The 12390-nt window shown below is 42.7% G+C and overlaps 1 protein-coding gene across 12 annotated transcripts in view; it reads left to right on the top strand.

Annotated features, from left to right (window-relative positions):
• SOX5 (SRY-box transcription factor 5) overlaps positions 1-12390 on the top strand; it is a 592640-nt gene that overhangs the window by 330995 nt on the left and 249255 nt on the right. The gene's annotated exons all lie outside the window — the stretch shown is intronic.

Below are 12390 nucleotides of genomic sequence, written 5' to 3'. Positions count from 1 at the left end.
TTGTGGAGAACTGTGAATACCTTGGTTGCCAGTTGTCTAAAGTGCAGCTAATGATTGCTTCAGTGCCAGTGTTTTGATGGCTGGAACCTAGGCCTGAATATGAATACAAAGAACTCCATCTGAAAAAACGCGTGTGCGCACACACTCCTTGTACAAAACAGATTTCAACCATCTGCTTGGCACTCGGCTTTGCAGCTATAGGCTCTGATATGAAAGGGAGCACTGTCCAGATTATGAAGGGTATCACTTTTCCTGGCACCTTAGTGTTTCAGAAAGCTTGTTTGTCCAGTGGTTTTCTTCGGTGCAAAAATGCAAACAACGCCCTTTTAGCCAAAATTTTGTGTGTGCCGTCGTTCCTCTGATGGCATATCCACCTTACCCTTGCAAAAGGTATTTTATAGTGAAGGAAAGTTTGTGTTCTGCACCTCAGCCTTTCCAAGCGTATCAGAGGAGGCTGGATGAGTGGCCCTTGGAGCTGACACCCCAGATGGTTTATGACACAAAGCACTGTTTGCTCAGGAATACGTTGTGTGGCAGAGTCTGTTGCCCAAGCACTGCAGAGCGTGTCAAATCAGCGTGGAAGTTAATGGACCAAGAGCTCTTCTGAATTTAACACTTTCCCATTTGATTGGAACACACAGCTCTGAACCAGGACCACGGGCTTCCTTTAGTGGTGCAGTGCTGGAAAGTACAGTTGATACCATAAATTACAGGAGTATAATACAATCATTTTGATCCAGTTCGTCTGTTTAAAGGTTGAGAATGAGTGAGACTGACTGAAACCTTTGGTAAAACCCTATTAATGAAATGTATAGCTGTATAAAATAAATTTTGTAAGTTAGGAGATTTGGGTATGTGGGAATTTGGTACTCTGACCAGTTCATGTTTTACCCTTAACCATAAGAGAAAAAACAAATAATCTGTGGAGTTTTTGCTCTTTGTTAGGAATTGTCCATAAAATAAGCAGGGCAAAACAGTTTCTCCTTTCCTTTTCTTGCTTGAAAGTCCTTCTTTGGAAGGGCTTGACAGTATTTTCCCTTAGGTGCATGTTTGGGAAAAGATGGCAAGAACGGCAGCTCCTGTGTGTGCGCAAGCCCCTGTGTTTGGCCATCCCTTTAGAGCTGTGTCACGTCAGTCCTGCATTGGTGACACCTTTGGACAGGCTGAGGGGTCCTTGCTGCTGTGTCTGGAGAGCTGCTTCTGTCAGTTCATCATTTGCTGGGTGCTTTCCTCAGTAAATGTACTGCTGGTTTATGGGTAGGGCTGGATTGTTTGCTTCCAAGATGTCAGGAGGGTGAATGAAAGGACTGATTGATATTTATGTTCCCATTTTAATAAAAATTTCATTTTCTGTATGTTATGTGGTCTCAAGACAGTGCTGCTTTAAACTATAACATTTTATTAGCCTGAGCCTGGCTTTTTGTGGAAAAGGTCTGAGATACTGAAAGACAGATAAAGTTGGATTTCTATGGATAAAATTATGATAATATTTGAAACTCAAAAGCCTCTGCATAGTTTTAGTTGAATTGAGGTGTGTGGACAGCAAAAATCCGACTCTTTTAAAAAACGTGTGTGAAATAACCCTTAACAGTATTGATGCTTTCAGTCCCAGCTAGAAGACAGACTTGCAGCCCTCTCTCTGTATTACACGCATCCTTTCTCCTCCTCAGCTGCTTCCCTGCCACATTCTCCCCACTTGCAGTCACTCTTGCTTTCTGTGTTTTTAGGAGAAGTCCTGTTACTCTCCCAGGTGGGGATTAAAACAACAAACCTGTCAGGTTTAAGGGAGCTCTGAGGCCCTTTCAGTGATGATCCAGATGGACAGCAAGCCAGTTCTGCCACCACGGTGTCACCATGCAGCAGCTCCACTGGAGCTGTTTAACCATCTGATTGATGAAGAGCCCTTCACGTTGTATGCCATGAAATGGGTTTCTTCAGGAGTGGGGAACTGCAGCCTGTTGGGCACTAATGATTGCACAAGAATGGGCTCCTGTATTCAGGGATGGGGAGAAGGAGCTGTGTAAAAAAAAAAAAAAAAAAAAAGAAACCAGTTTTGAGTGAATTCATAATGAGACCTTTGCTGCTCAGCCTTCATGCTCTTTGAAATTTTAGAGGGGAAAGTTTTCTTGACCAATGTCAACAGTTTGGTAATTTTCGTTGCTTCCCCTCCTCCCTTTAGGTAATATAGTCCTGTTTATTGTCAGTTTATTTTCTGTAGATTCCTCCAGTCCTCTGTGGTTGGGAGGGATTTCTGGAGTGACTGCATGGCAAGGTAAATTAGAGATGGCAGTTGGTGGTGTGGGAGGAAGGGTTGGGAGAAGGAGGAGGCAGAGGGTAGGAGAATGCAGCTACAGTTTTTAAACAACCTCCCAATTGTCCCCCTTTTTATTAAAATGGCAGCTTTTAAAGCCAGACCCCTGAAATGTTTATTTTGATTTACACTGTTAAGTTTCCCCTGTGCTCTAAATACGAGATGACCAAATATCTTGCCCTCTCTCTGCTTTTTTTTTTCTTCTCTTCTTCATTTCTTCTTTCATTTTCAGCACTGAAATTCCAGTTGTCTCTTTCTGGTCTCTTTGTGTTGGTTTTAAGCAAACTGCTGCATTCCATCACCCTTCCCACTAAAGTTTAGCTCTCTGACCTGTGGAAATCTTGAGATGGAGAGAGGCTGGTTTTCACTGGAAACTGGTGATTTTGGTGTTACCATCAGGTTACAGCTGCATCTGCATTAAACTGGGTGCAAATGGCCAGGTTTAATGGCTGGACCTGAACCCTCCTTGTGGCCTGTCGTTTCCATAATCCCAAATAAAGTGGGGTTTGCAATATCCGGGTGCCAGATGGAAATGGGATGGCAGCTTGCCAGCGCTGGACTGTGTAACTCCAGCCTACAAGTGAGCTCAGGGATGTGCAGTGCAGGAATTGGGCATCCCTTGGGTTTGGGGTCAGTGCAGGACTTTGGGAATCCCTTGGAGGTTTACATTCATCCTGTGCCTTTAGGAAGCCCCAGACAGATAGAGGTTTGAAAGTCTCCAGAACAAGTTGTCTCCTTGGTTTAAAAGGCTGCATAATGTAGAAATGGGGAGCAAAGACACATGGACCTCATTCTTTAAAGAATATAAGTTATTGCAACAAACCAAGCCTTTTTATCTTCCAAACTCAACCCAAAACAAGCACTCACTGGCTGCCTGGCACTGCAGTGTTGCTGTTCACGCATGCTTTTACCCCATCAGCTTTTGGGTCGCCTGGTGTCCCCGTGTGTCCCCAAACAATCAGTGCCCCATGCACGAGGTGACCACATACAAGCCCCTCTCTGGCTGTGTGCCCTGCTTTGTGCCTGCTAGCTGAGCCTTTCCCACAGGGCTTCCTTCCTGTAGCTCACCAGGAGTGAGCAGGGTTTCTCATCTCCCACAACACAACATCTGCACTCTCAGAGATCCTGGTGTTACATCTCACACCAAGAGCAGGAGGAAGGCATGAGCGTGTGTGTAGGAAGAGTGCATGATTTCCATCAAGAAATCAAAAATTGTTTGGGAAAACATTGCATGTGAGCCAGCCATACAAAGCACTTGGGATTCCTTTTGGAATTGTGGGGCACTTGGAAGTGTTTTTAATTGTTTAATTCATGCAGTCTCTTTGGAAATATACCTCTTCCATGGGTGTTTTAGGGAAAAACAAGAGCTCTTTTTCCCCTCTCCTTATTTTTGTCTGTGTGAAACATCCAAGTGAGTGTCTGAAATAAATTGCTTGCAGTTTTTAAACCCTGTATCAGGTAGAGTTCATAAAGCAAGACAAGTGCATTGTAACAGAACCATTGTGCAGATTACCTGTTTGTTCTTTGAGAAACAATGAGGATGAATAGGAGGCTCTGTGTAGCACCAAGGGCGGGTCTTGTATTGTGATTTTTAATTTCAGAAACGCCTGGGGAGAGCAGCAGGTGTGTGTTCGGTGTTTCCAGGTGCCCGTGTCAGTGCAGGTTTCGGTGTCAGAGAGGAGAACAAGGGCAGTTTGCCGTGCCTGCTCTCACCTCCGTGGCTGTCCTTGCTGCCTCGGGGTGCGGGAATAGCCCGGGCAGTTTGTCCTTCCTCTCCTTGGCGGTGTGAATGAACAGAGGCTGTGCTTGTCCCCCGGCCCGCCGCACAAACCCCACATTCATGTGCCACCGTGGGGCTCTGCCCAGCTCCCGCGGCACACAATGCCCAGCCTCTCACTGACTTCCATGGCTGTTGGATTGGGCCCATCCGACGGCAGGAAAATAAAGTGCAAGCGTTGTTGGCCGTGCCTATTGATGCTTTCCCTGGCACAAAGTACTGCGGAGAATTGTTCCTGGATGAAATGCAGTTGCATCTCAGTGTTACATTTATTAGCTTTTCAAAGGAGGGATAACCAAAGTGGACATATGGGGTATTTGAAGTGTGATTGTGTGAGACTAAGATAATTTCAGGAGAATAGCTTAAGTCGCAGGATATGTGTGATGCCCTTTGTATACGAGATGTGGGATTGTGGAATTTATTTTGCATGCGCTGGTTCTCACTGAGAAGGAATCCAGAATACAAATATATAGTCATATTTAGAATATGTGAGGAGTGCAGCCTCGCTGCTGTAGACTTCAAGACCTGTTAATCAGGCCTGATAGTGATGTGATCTCTGGAAATACTTCAGTTAAGTAGGTTTAATCCTTATTAACAGTAAGTTGCTTGAAAACCATTTTGGGTAAAGTCTGGGAGGGAATATAGTAGATTGAACACATAAATAAAGACCAGCTCTGTTAGGCTTTGAGTGACTTTGATTCCTTTGAAGTTCTGTAGGTTTTGGACTTGCTAAAAGCATCGGGCCACGAGCAAAAGAATTTTCACCTCATCTTCAATTTTTTCTGCTGTAATTTTCAGTGTCATTTCCACATTAAAACGGGGCGCTGCTTACGTTTCTGGTATATTTTAGGTGTTTCCCCAGCCCTCCCCATGACTTGGTTAAGCCGTGTGAGACAGGAGGATTAAACAGTCTGCTCTTCTCAAACCTCATTCTGGGGTGCCCAGGTGAAATGATGGATGCAGTTTCTGCAGGTTTAGGGAAGTTTCCTGTGGGCTGCAGAGTGATTTTTAGCTGTGGATGGCTGTGATCAGAGCCTGTTCCTAGCACAGAGGGGCAGAGGGCAGTGCTTGTTCCTGTGCTTGTTTCTGTGCTTGTTTCAATTCTTTTCCCCCCTCCACTGTGGGGTGGAGGGAAGGAATGAAGTGTCAGGGCTTTTGTCGCTACTGTTTTTTGGAAATGTGTCCAAAGAACTATTTTGGAAGATGATGGTGAGCCTGTTCCTACTATTTGCACTGCGTGGCCAAAACATTGTGCTCTGGTGTGAGGTAATAGATGTGGTTTGTGGTGGGATTATGAAAACATTGCTTTGTTATGATGATTGCAGGAAAAAAAATCCCAGCTACATGGTAACGTATTTGTAATATTTTATTGAAATGAAACGTGGAAAATACAGCATAGCTTGGAGTCCCCTTGGAATGACTTCATGTCTGGGGAATGAAGAAGCAATTGTGAAACACTGAAATGGGTGTACATGACATCAGTTAAAGAATAGATTTTGGGCCATTTGAGTATAGTTCAGTTTTTTTGTTATTGTTTGTGCTTCTTTTGGTGTGGAGTTGTTCAGGTTTTTTAACATCCCTATTACTTGTTAATCCAGTGGGTAGCAGGATGCACTTTCTCATGGCTAATAATCCAAATTAGAAGGCATATTTTTATTTTGTCCTGTGAAATGTAGGCAATATTACCTAAAAGATAAAAAAGGTAACTGCTGCTGCTGCAGAGTAAGGAATGGGACATGGTTAACACCTAACAAATTCTGCACTGCAGTCGCTGAAGGATGCCCAGGTAGGACCATAGACTCATTCCTCTCAACATCTAGTCTTGAGGTAAAGCACTCAGAAAAGTAAACAAGAGGAGATTAATGCTGTCACTTCACACACTGCAACTGGGCAGGCTAAACTGCTATGCTGACCAAGAGGTTTGAAATAATTTTTGAATTTTTGTTATTATTTTTATTGCTTGGACCTTTTATGTTTTTTTTTTTTTTTTTTTAAGTTTACTAAGGGTATACAATTAAAGCAACACATTATGGCCAGGGCACTTGAACATCCTAGGTGTATAAAATTACTTGTTATCCTACTTTGAGAATTTATATGCCTGCTAGGTGTGTGAGTATTTCAGATCTAAAGCTGTGCTTCATCTGCATTTGGGGTGTTCAGATAATCAGGTCAGAATCCCTCAGTGTTTAGTTGCAGTGTTTGCATGAGGAATGGGTGCCAAAGAGCTGCTTTGGAACAGTATGTCACTGAACCAGCTAACCAGCACTGCTACTTGCTCCATCTTCCTTTTTCTGTGTGACTTTTTTCGTCATTTTTGTTGTACATTGTGAAACACTAACATATTTATCATTCAGAGAGCTAAAACTTGTGCAGTGTTTCCTTACTGCCTCTTGGTAATGACATGTCTCTATAAAGCAGAGCAGGATCTACAGCAGAGATGTAATGAATGACCCCAGTCAGTGGCTGTGATGTGCAATTGATTTCTGTTTTTTGAAAATATACCCTTAATAATTACTCATTTGGCTGAACTACCCTATTCTTCTGTATATGAGCTGTGTACAGACAGGGGCATGATACATGTTATTACTCACATGGCTGTGTCAATAATGATACAAACTATAGAGACATGAAAAATGGACTGGAACAAATCATGGCAGAGAACTGAACTAAAATATTTTCCTTTAGGTAAGTAGTGGCACTTTTTGGTGTGTTAAAAACCCACAATTTCAGAACAATTATATTTTTAAAATCTCTAAATGTGTTATAATCAAGTCCATGGGGCATTTTTTCTCCTTTTCCACTTTATAAAGTGATCTGACCAAAGGTGCAGCATTACATTTATTCTGTGAAGACAGTAGTGATATTTGGGTTCATGTTCTGTTTGCACAGGAATGTCCTTTTATAATGCCACAGGTCATAGCAGACTGGCACAGCAGGGCAGTTGGACTGACAAGGTGTGGGTCTCTAGAAAATCACCACAGATCAGTCAAAAGGAGATATTAGTAATTTATTTTGTAAAGCTCAGAATTAAATGCCCAAGAGTTTCTGTTGGCATCAGCGGCAGCTGGAAGTGCTGAGATCTTTGCAGGGTGCTGCTGGAAGTATAGAGGGGTAGCAAAAATGAGAGAGAAAAGGGAAACAAAGATCGTTTTAGTCTTTTTAAGGTGTATGGCTGTACAGGTTTTGACATTCATCACCAAGTGGAAAACAGTGAGAGACCAAGGGAAATGTTCCTGTTTATTTGCCTAGGCCTTCCCTTGACTCTGTAAGCCATCATCAGCCTGGTGCTGCTTGTCCTGCAGTGTGTAATTAGCCTGGAAGTGAATGTGGCTGCTGGGTGGGATGGCAAAGTATTTTCTTCAGAAAAAAATAAATAAGGAGAAAATGGGCTGCTGAGGAAGAGAAGCCTTGTGTGGCTTCCCAGATTTTTGGTTTGGACAGTGTGTGCATGTAACTCTGGAAACCAGAGATGTCCTGAGTGGAGGTCCAGGGAGAATTCAGTGGGAGCAGCCTGGTGGAACATGCTCCAGCTTATTCTGGTGATGGTGACACTTTGTGCTCCTGTTGTGCCTCTGCAAATATTAAGGGATTAACTTGCATGATGGCACTGAAAAATAGGAAAAATTATTGGTGCCCCCTTCCAGTCCTGGCAGTTGAAGTCCCAGCTGTGCTTTGCCTGGAGAGAAGAGCTCACATCAATTCCCCCCAGTGCAGAGAGGCTTGAATGGGTCAGAAGGAAAAGTTGGGTTTCTGCTCTGGAGTGTTTGAGCTCTTCCCTTCCCTGCCTTCACATTGGGCTTGGTGGACAAACTTGCAACCTTCGAGGGACAGGAGGCAAAATTGTAATTAATTCACCCCTAATTGGCATAGCAGTGGGTAATTCTGCTTAATCCATTTCTTGCTGTGAGGATGGAGTAAAGCTAAACATGGGAATTGTGGGGGGGACAGGGGGAAGAGGGGGTGTGGGCAGGGAGAGATGGACACAGGCAGACATTTCTCAGGCCACAAGGGGAGAAATACCTATAAAAATCAGAGACCTTTCTTATTCTCTCCTCAGATTGCCTCTTGACTTAATTGGGTGAAATGCAAAGAAAGAGACAATTAATTTTTTTTTTTTTGAAATCACTAAATTTTCTTTTCCCCTTCTTGTCTTTCATTCAGTCCATGAGAGTCTCTGGAGTGTGAAATGTGAAGACACCAAATTGGAATTAATTTTGCTTTTTCATTTAACAGATTGTGTTACATTAACACCACACCATTGCCAAGCAGCAAACCTTTCCTTTCCTCAGATGTTAGCTGCTAATACAGACTAAGAGCTGCTGAAAGAATGCTTATACTGAAATGCTTTATTTAAGTTTCTCCTCCCTTGTGGCTCGAGTGGGCCCTGATTCTGCTAAGATGTATTCACATGAGCAGGCTCACTGAGTTCTCTTTTATTGCTTCCTGGCAAGTGAGCTGGATTCTATTTCATATAACGTGGCCCAAGTTAGAATTTCAAAGCTCACTCGGTCCTCAGAGAGACCTTTGCAAGGCTCCCTTCTCCCATACCTAGACAGGCACTAAACACACCGAGGGCACAATTGAATTAATCAGGGCTGCTCATGTACAGAAAATCAACCAAGATTCTGTTTGAGAGATGACAACTTCGATATCATAGTGTTCATTACCAGCCCAGGAATTGTTGCTGCTCGTGTAACCGGATTATTAAATTGTTTGCTGATGACAAATCTTGTTCCCAATATTAAGCATACATTGAGAGTCTTGGTGTAGTTCTCCTGCAAAGAATTACCTGTAAATCACATCACATTGTCTCTCCTTAAACTGTGTTTTACTTGCACTTGTGAGTGTGGGGTGGGTTTTTTTTTGTTTTTTTGGTTTTGTTTTATTTTCAGTCCTGGAAGTTTAAGCCAGGGTATGAGAGGCAGTTCTCAGTGCTCAGGGCTGTTCAGTGAGGTGATGCCATTTGAATTCCCCCTGTCCAGAACAGGAGCACACCTTAATGGTTTGGATGGAATGGTTTGGATGGATTCCTTGGTTTCCTTTACTCAATATTAAAGTATTTATAGCCCAAGCTCCTGTAAGAGCAGCAGCCTTATCCCTGGCACCATCTCACTGATAGAAATACAAGTCTATTCCCTTCTTTTTTTGCCAGATTTGTGTCTCATCTCTCTGTAAGATTCTGTTCTATTTCAGTGTTCCTGCCCTTTGAACTTGAAATTTCATATCTATTATTTAAAAGCTCCCAGGCTACAACTGTAAACCTAAATTATTTGAATTTGAGAGCATCTGGGCAAAACTATCTTTAAGGGATGGTTCTTCTTTCAGCTGTGGCGCTGTTGTGTTTTTCCATCTTTATGACTGTAATCCCACTGCATTTGGAATTATCAGGACTCAGTGTGCAGTTGTTTCCAGTGGACAAGGGTCATGAATCCAGTGAGCAGTAAAAGAGCAGAACTCCTTTACTCTGTGTGTGTGTGTGTGTTCAGGATGATGTGGTTGCCCAGCTGTAGAACTAGCCTGCATTTCAGTTTGTGCAAAACCAGAGCAGTGTGTGGCAGTGCTGCTGGAAATGCCATTCTCAGGTGTGGAAGGCTTCAGCTGCTGCTCTGTTACACCTACAGCTTATGGTGGTAACAAATCACCTGGTTCAGGGTGCTTTTACCTGTGTATTTTACCTGTATTTTTGCCATTCTCAGGTGTAAAAGGCTTCAGCTGCTGCTGTGTTATACTTACAGCCCATGGAGGTAACAAATCACCTGGTTCAGGTGCTATTTTTACCTGGTTCAGGGTGTTTTTACCTGTAGATCATCTTCAAGCTAAAGTAAACTTCGTGCTTTATAACCATGCAGCCTTTTCTGGATACTATTTCCAGATACTCTATCTCTAAAAAATTTCATTACCTGCCTTTATCTTCCCTCTAATATCAATTCTTTACTTCCTTTTCACGATGGTATGACAATACACCATTAAATGGTGTCGGACTGGCAGTTTGTTGTGCTCCTCTTTGGGATCCTGGTTGATTTTAAAGTGGGTGTGCCAGGTGTGTTTGGTCCCACTAAAGGTGATGAGGGGTGTGTGACATCCATGGCTGCAGCAGCAAAGTCAGCTGGGCCTGTCCATGGAAGGGATTAAAGTAGGAACTTAATCAGTGGAATGATAAATTAATTAGTGGAATGTCAGGTGTTGTACTCTGGCCACAGCATTTCCCAAAATTCTGAGAACTCTGTTTAGTGTGTGTACTCAGCAATTCTAGAGAGCAGTTGTCAGAATATTTTCACCAAGGCTGAATTGGATTTTGACATGCAAACAAAAAGAAGAATCCCATTCTGATCCTGTCTGATGAGGACCTGAGATGGTGAACCCTTGGTCTGCTCCAGAGTTCATTTTCACAGACAAAGTCTGGAATGATCTTTTCAAGTTCTTACTGTTGAATTGTAAGCATTGACTTGCAGAGGAAGAAGGATGAAGTTTGTGTGTGTCAGCTTGGCTTTGGCAGTACCAAACAATGTGCTCTTTGTTAAGCACAGTTGAGTGGCTTCAAATTAATTGTGGCTGCTACTATACAGGGGAAGGTAAAGAATGTGAAATATAACATTAGTAAGAAATGCTTTCCTTTTGGTGGGTAACTCATTTTTAAGCTGCCTGGAAGATGCAGTGGCTGGACAGGATTCCCTTGGCAAGGCAGCTGCCTGCCCTGGAACTTTGCTGGGTTTAATCAGGGCTGCTTGCACAGGTGGCAGTGACAACAATGGCAGATTTTCTGAGAAATCTATTATTTTCACAGTGCTGCTGATGGAAGAAACGCTTAGGAGCAGCTGATAATTAATGATCAATTTGGAGATTATCACCAACAATTTACAAAGGTTGACTTTTCCTTTAGAAGTCCCTTTGGATAAACTGGATGGTAAATTACCTGCCTAAGGCTTTTACTTTACTTGTGCTAATAAGATGAAAATGAATATGTTTGAAGAGCTCTGAACTGAACTTTTCAGACTGCCTGATAATCCATACAACTCTTCTTTAAACATCTTAAGTGAGTGAGCAAATAGAGACTATAATAAAATTGAAAACTGTCACGTGGGCACGTACCACCCTGTCTGAGTAATGGGGCATGACAAATAGGAGGCACTGCTGCCGAGTTCATATTCTCATTTTATGGCATGCATTAAATATTTGATCATCAGCCAGCAGAGGGGAACAATTGGGCTGAGGGTATCATTTGCAAATAGAGGGGTGAGGTTTAGATTGTCACAGCCTGAGCATGGGATGGAGAACTTCTGTGTCTTGGTGTGTGCTTCAGTATTCCTCTGTGCTTTGTATGTGCAGGCCACTTCAGGGCCCCTTCTGTATCTCCTCAGACTGGAAAGAGGAGTTAGTAATCTGTATTTACTTCAGAGGGGATGATAATCCCAATTCGCTTCACAGGAGAAGGGATATGTGAAGAGTAATTAGTATTGGTAAGTGCTTTTAAGGATGATGAGAAGGGTAGTGCAAGTATGGGATGTTTGCTAATAAATTGGGTACAAGAAAGGAGAGGAATGAGTTTATAGATCTGTTGGAGCCAGAGATGGGCTCCCAGTCAGATTTTCAGAAATCTGTGGGTATCTTAATATCTGAAGCATATTTGAAATTCTCTTAGCAGCAAGGCAAAGTATGGTTTTGGCACTTTAATATCTTTTAAAATCTGGCCTGTGCTTTATATTCTGCCATGTGGGGTGGGAAGGAGGTAGGGTGAGGTCAGCAGCTTGGTAACAGCTGCACTTTCTGATCCTGCCCTGTAAAGCAAGCATGGAGATGGAGGCTGAGGGAGAAGAGAGGAGAGAGGTAAATTAATGTGCATCTGATGAGCAAATTGTACAAGGGAGGGGTTTACAAATGCCAGCCAGTGAAACTGGGCACGAGTGAAAAGGGTGCAGTGACATTTTCCTGCTAAATGCTATGTTTAGGGGGTTTTGCTTGTTTAGGGTTTATTTTGGTTTTTTGTTTTGTTTTTTGGGGGGGGGTTTAATGTGTTTTGTTTGGTTTTGTTTGTTGCGGTTTTGGTTTTGGGGTTTGGGGATTTTTGTTTTTGGGGTTTTTTTTTGTTTTGTTTTGTTTTTTTTTTTTTTTGTTTCAATTATCACTGCCCAGAAAAGAGAGTTGAATAGATTTTAATGTAAATATAGTCATCAGATTAAAACAAAACATTATTGCAGTCTATTGGCAGGACTCCACGTAGGAACTTCCTTGAGAGTCGGACTCAATGAACCTTGTGGGTCCCTTCCCCACTCAGAATATTCTGTGATTCTGTGAAACTTAGGTC

This window comes from Zonotrichia leucophrys, chromosome 1A (assembly GCF_028769735.1).
Source record: "Zonotrichia leucophrys gambelii isolate GWCS_2022_RI chromosome 1A, RI_Zleu_2.0, whole genome shotgun sequence".
NCBI classification, from domain to species: domain Eukaryota; kingdom Metazoa; phylum Chordata; class Aves; order Passeriformes; family Passerellidae; genus Zonotrichia; species Zonotrichia leucophrys.
This window is presented reverse-complemented; position numbering and strand designations above follow the sequence as displayed.